At 37.6% G+C, this 9413-nt stretch overlaps 1 long non-coding RNA gene across 2 annotated transcripts in view; it reads right to left on the bottom strand.

The window, feature by feature from the left end:
• Positions 1-1316: 1316 nt before the first annotated feature.
• Positions 1317-9413, bottom strand: part of LOC103254640 — a 137349-nt gene continuing 129252 nt past the window's right edge. The window contains exons 3-4 of one of the 2 annotated variants that reach the window (XR_503974.1): positions 4192-4286; positions 1317-1355 (exon numbers count right to left, since the gene is read on the bottom strand). This is a non-coding gene — a long non-coding RNA (uncharacterized LOC103254640). Of the gene's footprint in view, positions 1356-3051; positions 3175-4191; positions 4287-9413 lie in introns of those variants that run through there. The other variant, XR_503973.1, reaches the window with a different exon arrangement.

Below are 9413 nucleotides of genomic sequence, written 5' to 3'. Positions count from 1 at the left end.
GAATAGAATATTGAATATTCATTACTGTATACATTTTGAAGCCAAGAACAAAATTAAATACATAGATTATAAATGTACAAAAATCAGTTATAAAATAAAATACTCCATTAATAAAACTTTTTTGGAATAATGAGATATCATAATGATACTTATTTTATATATATGTGTATATATATATTTCCCTACATTTTATAGATCTTTTCTCTATAGACATGTCTTATATAACTTAGGGGAAAAAATCTATTTTTAAAAAGATAACAATCAAATTTCTGTGTTTTGCTTTTTTGCAAGCTTTGTCTTCATAATATCTAATCACTAAAGGGATTAACCATTAATGACATAGTGTTATTCTGTGCTCCTCATGACTGCATTAATTAAAACAATTTTATTTCAAATGACAGTTCAATTGTTTTACAAGGGCCTTGAGACATCAAAGTGGAGAGTGGGAAATGTAAGTAGTCCACAGAATCATGTAGAAAAGATATTCTCTATGTATCCCTTCTCTGCTTCTTTCATTCTTTGTCACTGTCTTTTACACACTGTCTTTTACACTGACTTTCACCACAGGAGAGAACACATGAACACTCTATGCTCCTGAACTTCTCATTGAATGCTGCTGGTCATCTGGATAAAATATGATTCCCTAACTCCAATTTGGAATTCAGAAAGATCCTAGTCAACCTAGCTTGGATAAGTTGTAATCATTTGTGGCTAGAGGAAAATTAACAAGGAAGCTTCCATTTGCCAAGTTGAAAAAGTTGGAGAGGGAAAATTCTCATAAATGGGAGGTTGTGGAGAATACAAATTGTCCACTAAAATAACTATAAAAATCTAAATTAAGTAACAGACTCTTTGTATGTTTTATTTAACATTTTTAAAGGGCTAAGATTTAGAATACTATGAACAGTGATTTGATTATCCAAACCTATTTGTAGAATTTTTTGAAAATCATTCTTCAGTGAGTATATTATGTATTTATAATATACAGAGTATTTTTGCTATTGAGATAATATAGTCTACAGAAAAACTCTTTCAAGCAGCAATATAATGTGAACCAAGTATGCAATTTTAAGTTATATATCATACAATTTTGTGTGTGCATCAGAATCTCACTCTGTTGCCCGGATGGAGTGCAGTAGCACACTCATGGCTACCACAGCCTCAACCGGGCACAGATGATCCTTCTACCTCAGCCTTCCAAGTAGTTGAGATTATAGGTGTGCACCCCCACACCTAGATAATTTTTTAATTTACTGTAGAGATGAAGTCTCACCATATTGTCCTGGGCTCAAGCAATCCTCTTTTGTCAGGTTCCCAAAGTGCTGAGATCACAGTTGTGAGCCACTGCACCTGACCTGCCATAGAGTTTTAAAAAGTAAAAGCAAATAAGTAAAATTAATAGTATATTTAATTTAACTAAACACATCCAAAATATTATTATTTCAATGTGTCATCAAGCTTCATTTGATTGAACACTTGTTCAACAACATCTATGGATACGGGCTACCATATTGGACAGTGTATCTCTACAATATATGTTCCATATATGTAAATACTCTTTCTCTTTGTGTGTGGGTATATATATAATATATAGAAAGCCTAGATAAACGTAGAGTATATTTCTTCTGAAATTCTATATAAGTATGGAATATATCTGTTTATATAGTCTATAAAAGTTGTTGCTGTGTTTATATACTGCATATTATTAAACATATACATTTTCAAGAGAATTATTGAACAAGATAGATAAATGTAAGTTCCAAGGATTCACTCACATCCCAATGCAATGTGACAAATGTACATGGCTTTAGAAGACACTGTAGTAGAAATTAAGTTCAATTTTCTTCTCAAGATCACAGAAACCTAAGCCGATTTGCATAAACCAGTGAATGTTAAAAATAATGTGACCAATAACAGAAAAAAGCATACAAATAATGAGATGGATAATGCATAAAGTAAGTAGACTGGGCACGGTGGCTCAGCCTATAATCCCAGCACATCGGGAGACCAAGGCAAGAGGATTCCCTGAGCCAGTGGGTTCGAGACCACCCTGGGCAATTTGGCAAGACTTCATCTCTACAATAAATCAAAAATTAGTCGGGTGGAGTGGTGTGCATCTGTAGTTCCAGCTACTTGGAAGGCTGAGGTGGAAGGATCGGCTAAGTCCAGCAGGTGGAGGCTGCAGTGGCCAGGAGTGTGCCACTGCACTCCAGCCTGGGCGACAAGAATGAGACTCCCACTCAAATAATAAGATAAAATAAATAAAATAAGTAATTAAATAAATAAATTTCCAGTTAGCTTTATGGAGGATCCACTAAGTTGTCTCTCTTTTACCAGAAAAATACTTTTTTTTTTTTTTTTAACCAGAGAGATATTTATCTCCTCTTATTTATCTCAAGAAAGTATTGAGTCAATCTTGGAAAACCTTTTTTGTTTTTTCTATTTTTATTTTTATTTTTTTTAAGTATTTAAGGTGGCTGAGGACAGCATTCATCTTCAGATAGTCTTTCTCTTCAAGAATATTTTAGAACTGTTTGGTGGAGGCTGCAGTGACCAGGAGTGTGCCACTGCACTCCAGCCTGGGCGACAAGAGTGAGACTCCCACTCAAAAAATAATATAAAATAAATAAAATAAGTAATTAAATAAATAAATTTCCAATTAGCTTTATGGAGGATTCACTAAGTTGTCTCTCTTTTACCAGAAAAATACTTTTTTTTTTCTTTTAACCAGAGAGATATTTATCTCCTCTTATTTATCTCAAGAAAGTATTGAATCAATCTTGGAAAACCTTTTTTGTTTTCTCTATTTTTCATTTTTTTTTAAAGTATCTAAGTGGTTGAGGACGGTATTCATCTTCAGGTAGTCTTTCTCTTCAAGAACGTTTTAGAACTGTTTGGTGTGCTGAGGAAAGCATCTCCAGGGATGTGCAAACTAAACTCCTGGGAGGACCTGGCTAAATGCCATCAGTCCTATAAAACCGTGGGGTACAACAGGACGAGTTTGTGAAAGTTAATGCCATGCATCCTTCTATCCAGCTGTGTCTTTAGTTTCTTTCCTGGTGTCAATTTGAGAGATCAATTTGAGCAAGAGGCTTGGCTTTCATGGGTATACTGAGAGCAGGCGACGTCTCATCACTGTCATGTCATCTTTGCCTTCCTCTTCTTGATCTTCACCTATAAGATGAGATGCTTTTCAGGTAGGAAGAAATAAAAACAGGCGCAAAAAGAGTCCCACCTTCCAACAGCAGATTTAGGGATTAACCAGCTCTAGATCAAAGTGAGAAAGGAAAGCTGACCTCTAAACTCTGCTAGGAATCATCCCTTTAAATATGCGAGGTCTGCCAATTTAATTTGCAAATTCATCCTAGAAAAAGTGCTACGGACCTCATTGCTAAATATCACTGTGGTCACCTTCGAAGTACTCCCCTTGGGAAGTTATGCCCTGATGCCAGCTGGCACTTAGTGTACCTGTCAGAGCAATTTGGGAATTCTTTTTCTGGAATGGCCTTCAGAGTTGTTATCATATTACCCTTGATGTCCTGAATGCCATCAAATATCTTTGGGTAAAGAAAAAAGTCATTGGGGGCCAGATCAGGTGAGCAGGGAGGATGTTTCAATACAATTATTTGTTTACCAACTAAAAACACCCTCACAGACAGTGCTGTGTGAGCTGGTGCATTGTCATGATTCAAGAGCTCCTTTGAGACCATTTTTGCACACAATTTTTTCATGACAAGATTTTCAGTTAAGATTTTCTTAACTGCTTCTCTATTGATGTTGATTTGGTCTGCTATGCTTTTCGCAGTCAGTTGATGATTTTGACACACAATTCAATGAACTTTTGCAATGTTTTTGTCAGTTGTGCTCATTACTGACCATCCTGACCTCTCTTTTTCAGTGACACTTTCTCTCCTTTCAGAGAAACATTTAATCCATTTGTACACTGCCATTTTCTTCATGGCTTTATTCCCATAAACTTGGACCAACATTACCCTGATTTCACTTCCACTCTTGCCAAGTTTAACAAGAAACGTAATGTCTGTTCCTTGTTCTAATTCAAGCTCCGACATTCTTGCAACGGCACACAGAAACATGCAACAACAATAATGAACGGCACTCAGCAAGACAATGCTGCACATCAACACAAACACAGCTGTGAGACACTGATATACCAAGGTTATGAAACCTTACCGAGTTGCTTGTACAGTGCTGCTGATGTAAATGCATGGTGGCAAGTTCATTAACTTCATTTCCAGACCTCGTACTTTCTGTTCTCAAACACATAACTGGAAGAAGGACAACAGTTAGTGCATAAGAGCAACAACGCCCTCTAGGGTTGACAGGACTGTCATTTACCCTTCTGTCCACCTATGTAGGAAAACATAAAAATAAATTCAGGCACTGCCATTTCCTGCCTTGGTAGTAACCAGACATTTTTACAGAACCAACAGGATTTGGAGACACACAAACATGACTAAAAATTGTTAAGGCATTTACAGTTCCTAAGAACATAACCTTAATCACACACTATGGATCTACTGAATTAGTCAACGCTGGACAAGAATAATAACAAAGTGCCCAAACACAATAATATTGTGAGTTAATATCACAAGCATCCTTGGCATATGTTAAATGCCAAGGATGTAAAGGGCACTCAGAATGATTTATACTAATCTCCTCTTCGTAAAGAAGACAGAAGCAACGTGTATTGAAAAATAGATACACAAGCCAAATGCAGTGGCTCACGCCTGTAATCCCAGCACTTCAAGAGGCTGAGGCAAGAGGATTGTCCGAGCTCACAGGATTGAGACCAGGCTGAGCAACATAGCGAGATCTCGTCTCTACAATAAATAAATAAAAAATCAGCCGGGCCTGGTGGTTCCAGTTACTTGGAAGGCTGAGGCAGAAGGACCACCTGGACCCAGCAGGTCGAGGCTGCAGTGGCCGTGAGTGAGCCACCACACCCCATTGTGGATGACAGAGTTCAACTCCACTCAAAAAAAAGAAAAAGAAATACATAAATAGGGAGGCCATGTCAGAGGACTCTGTCTTTTATATATTTTCTCATTTCCAGTCTTTTTTTCCCACATGTATGCTGCTGAGATTCATTTATGCCTTTTGAATTCGTGTAATGTTCCTGTATTTTATAATTAAGAGTTTTTCATTCCTGATGACTGCTTCTTGCCGAATCACCTTTCCTTTCCAAGCAATGTGATACCACAACTTATCCCTTTTTGAGCTGCCAGTCCTTCACACTCTTACCCTCTGTGTATACAGCACCGTCTGCACCCAACCTATCTACAACAGCTTGGTTTTGTCATGGAAGCTTTCCCCTGTACTCGCTGTAAACACTCCTCTGTCACTTAGATCCACTCTTACCGAATTAAGTGTTGCCCCCTTACATTGCTTTTATGCATTCTGAGAGCTTGTATGCTCTTTGTAAATGGACTTCGCCTGCTTCAGCACCAAGACAGAATCATCTAGGCCATTTACTTCGAAAGGCCTAGGTCAGGCTACCCTATCCTCCCTGACGTCTCCCCGCACTGTCCCCTTCCCTAACTCTCCCCACAACCAGGTCCTTCAGATCATTAATGTCTCTGAAAACATTTTTCTCACTCTTTTTTCTACATAATAAAAGGAGCTACTTGCTTTCAAAGGAAGCAGCACCATTTTAGAGCAAGAAAACTGGCTTTTGTGTGTAGTCACCAGAAGGACCATCACTTAAAGAAGAGATATTTTCAAGTATTCTTTTTCAAACTGCATGATACAATTAAATAAACTTATTTCTGTGAATCCTTCAGAAGGCAAAACTTTTTTTTTTTTAATAAATGTTTGCAACACTCTACAGGTGTCAAAAAACACACAGCATGCCCTGCTTTCTTAAGATAACTGCACCACAGGGCACATATCCCAGAATTTGGATTTTAATCAAGCGTCCAAAGATTGCTTTTTTAAGGAAATTTTTGAAAACTCTATAACCTCAGTAAAACTGGGTCTGAAACAATGTAAGGACTTTTCTCCTTGAGTAATGCTTGGTCAAATCAACATTTAACCTTATCTGTCAAAGCACTTACAAGGAGGGGATTAGCTTTCTACTGTTGATAATTTTTAAATTGTGTATTTCAGGAATGTTCTAGATATGTAAAGTGCTTTTACATGCAAATTTCACTTTACCTTCACATGTCTCAGTGAGGTTTGTGGGACAGACACAGCTACATTTTTGTCAAATGAATAAACTCGGACTCAGGGAAGTTGAAAGAGATTAGATGACTTTCCCTGAAATCTTGACACAGATTCTGGGAAACGGAGACAGAACTAGGCTCTGGGGTTTCTACAGATTTAATCTCTCAACAAATTACTCTCTAATTTTCCATAATTAATTAACTTGACAGAGAGTTGCTAAATTATCACTATGCATTAGGCATTATGCTAAAAACGACCAAGAAACAGTATACTCCAAGTCAATACATCAAGAAAACACTGAGAAAAAAAAATAAGCCTAGTTGCTTACTGAGGGGAGTTAGGAAAGGATATTTTAGTTTATTCACGAAAGATGATTAAAGTTTTACTGGGCTGATAGTATTCTGCAGTCCAGGAGGATGATATTCAAAGGAAAAAAAAAAGAAGGACAACAATTATTTGTTTGATGTGGTTGGAATCCAGGTGTGTGAAGTAGTGGAAGGTAGGGATGTGGAAGTAGAGGTGGTGAGAGAGTGGCCGGAGATAACTTTTTAAAAGCATAGGCTGGGCACAGTGGCCCAGCATTTTGGAAGGCTCAGGAAGGAGGATCACTTGAGCCCATGAAGTCAAGACCAACATAGTGAGACCCCATCTTTACAAATTAAAAAAAAAAATAGCAGGGCATGGTGGTGTATGTCTATAGTCCCAGTTATTGTGAGGCTATGGCAAAAGGATTGCCTGAGCCCAGGGGGTCAAGGTTGCCATGAGCTGTGATTGTGCCACTGCACTCCAGCCTGGGTGGCAAAGTGACATCTCTCCTCAAAAAAATAGACATATATGTAAATATATATGTATTTTAAATATATATAGTTGCATATACATAAATATATATTTTGTTTTCAAAAATTTTTCTTTGACACTACTCACGTTGAGAGATAAAGTCTTTGTTCCCTCCCTTTGACTCTGGATGGACTCTGTGACTGCATGACCAATAGAATGTGATGTAAGTTATGCTTTCTAGGACTAGTCGTTAAGAGTCAGGCAGCGTGCATTCCCTGTCTCTACTTGCTTCTAGAACACAGCCTCCAGGCTGTGAGGAAACTCAGATAACCCTGTGGGGAGAAACCAGTTCCCTCTGCTTCCAGCTCAGGCTGAGTTCCCAGCCATCAAACAGCATCAAGTTTTAGACCATCCACAGGTGACACTTAAAAGTGCATCTTCGGCCCCCCTGTAGGATCCACAGCTGAGGCTATATGAAGCAAAGAGGAGCTATCTCTTCAGAGTCATGAACAATGGCAGATTCATAAGAAAATAAATGAGTGCTCTTGTTTTAAGCCACTAGGTGTGGGGTGGTTTGTATGTACCCATCGGTAATTGGAGCATGGTAGATTCAGGATCAGATTTAGAGAAAGAACCCACATGTGTCACGTGTAGCGTGGAGCTACTTCATTTTGTTAGATGGAGAGATGATCGGGAAAGAGAAAAATGATTATATGTTCCACTAAATCAGATGACACATATTTATTAGCCCAGAAGATAAAGCATGAATTTCAATGATTCCTGAAAGCATCAGCATTTTAGGAAATCTCCATATTAACCTAAGTTCAGGATGTGCCATTAAAAAGAGATTCACACTCTAGAAATGCTTTGCCATCATTGAATATTCTTATAATGGCAGAAAAAAGTTATGCCCTGAACACAGGAAAGGGACCCTAAAATATAAAAACTTACTCTCCCACAAGGAGGCTGTTGAAATTTTAAACTATTCTTCAGATCCCAGAAGAGAAACTAAAACAGTTTGAGATCTTCTTGAAATATTTGTTATCTATGATTGTTTTTAATTCTGAGTTTTCTTCTAGAACAAACTCCCTGATTAGTACACCTGAAAGATTTTTAGAAAAATAAAAACCTTGGCTTAATTCACAGTTATCTAATCTTTTCTTTTTTGAGATGACTTGTGAAGTGCTTGTTTTTGTTGTTGTTGTTATTGTTTTGTGTTTTGTGCTTTGTTTATTGGAGATCCATTTATTTTTATAAACAGTGGGTTGGTAAAAAATTGGTATCCTTCTAATGCCTATTTTTCTCCATAATTACAGGGTTGAAAGTGTTCCAAATATTTCTGAAACACCTATCAAGGAAGTGAACCCTTTTCTAAACAATATCACTGGACATATCTAGGGGTCAGTTGTTGTTACATACATGCTATATTTTAGGGACGGTAATTTGGCATGTGGATATTAAAATCCATTTTAGAATAAGCCACATTGTTATATTCCCTACATTCCTCCGATGATGCAGCAACAGGGACTTATCAAAGGCTAATGGCAAAGGAAAAATAATCAGTTAAGCCCTAGGTAGAAGAAAAAAGAATGGTTTATCAACTTGCTGGGAAATTATTTTCCAAGGCTAAGTGCCACATAAATCACACCCCGCTCTCTGCCTCTGGGAAATTTGCTCTGGGCTAAGAACAAAGGATGCTGAGATAGTTATGTGACTGTTGAATTGAATTGTTGAATTCAGTCTATACTGGTACAAAGATTACATAAAAGTTGAGTTAGCAGGCACAGTTTAAGAATTAGAGTTTCTATATAAAAATTCCGTTCTCTAGCTTCTCTTGAAGGTAATAGAATAACTGGAAGGAATGGGCCTACATTTTCGTGGGGCAGACCCGCATCAGGTACAGTAGGGTTGGCCCATGGTGGAAGGGGCATTCATAATGCAGTGCCCATCTCTCTCTCCTGGAGCTCCCTGCCCTGAGGCAGTAAGTGCTTATCGTTGCACTGAAACTGTTACTTTTCTTATAATAAAATTGTGAGAACATAAAATTTATTGTATCCAAATTTCTAGCGAAAGTAAAAAGAAAAAGTGAAACTGAGAAAGGGCAAATGCATCCAGAAATTTTTTTATATCTAGGCCACGTTGTTCATTTATATTACACTCCTGATCCCCATGGGAATTTGAGTTTATTTTTCCCTGATATTAGACAGTCAAGATGAATTATTTGAGCCAAAAGACAACTCTGCTACCTCAGGCCTGAAGGAACTTGATAATATACCAATTTCCAGTTTATTTTCTCTCAAAGAATTTACTTACTGAGAAAGTCAATCCAACCGTCCTTGCACTGGCCTTCGAGCCATCTCAATGTAAGAGCCATTTATGGGTTTGCAGTTGTGTTACCCTCTCGACAAAGGTCCTCATCTCTGCACTACAATTCTCATGTATTCTAAATGCTT

Source organism: Carlito syrichta, unplaced genomic scaffold (genome assembly GCF_000164805.1).
Source record: "Carlito syrichta isolate Samal-C Ts95f unplaced genomic scaffold, Tarsius_syrichta-2.0.1 Scaffold287221, whole genome shotgun sequence".
Taxonomy (NCBI): domain Eukaryota; kingdom Metazoa; phylum Chordata; class Mammalia; order Primates; family Tarsiidae; genus Carlito; species Carlito syrichta.
This window is presented reverse-complemented; position numbering and strand designations above follow the sequence as displayed.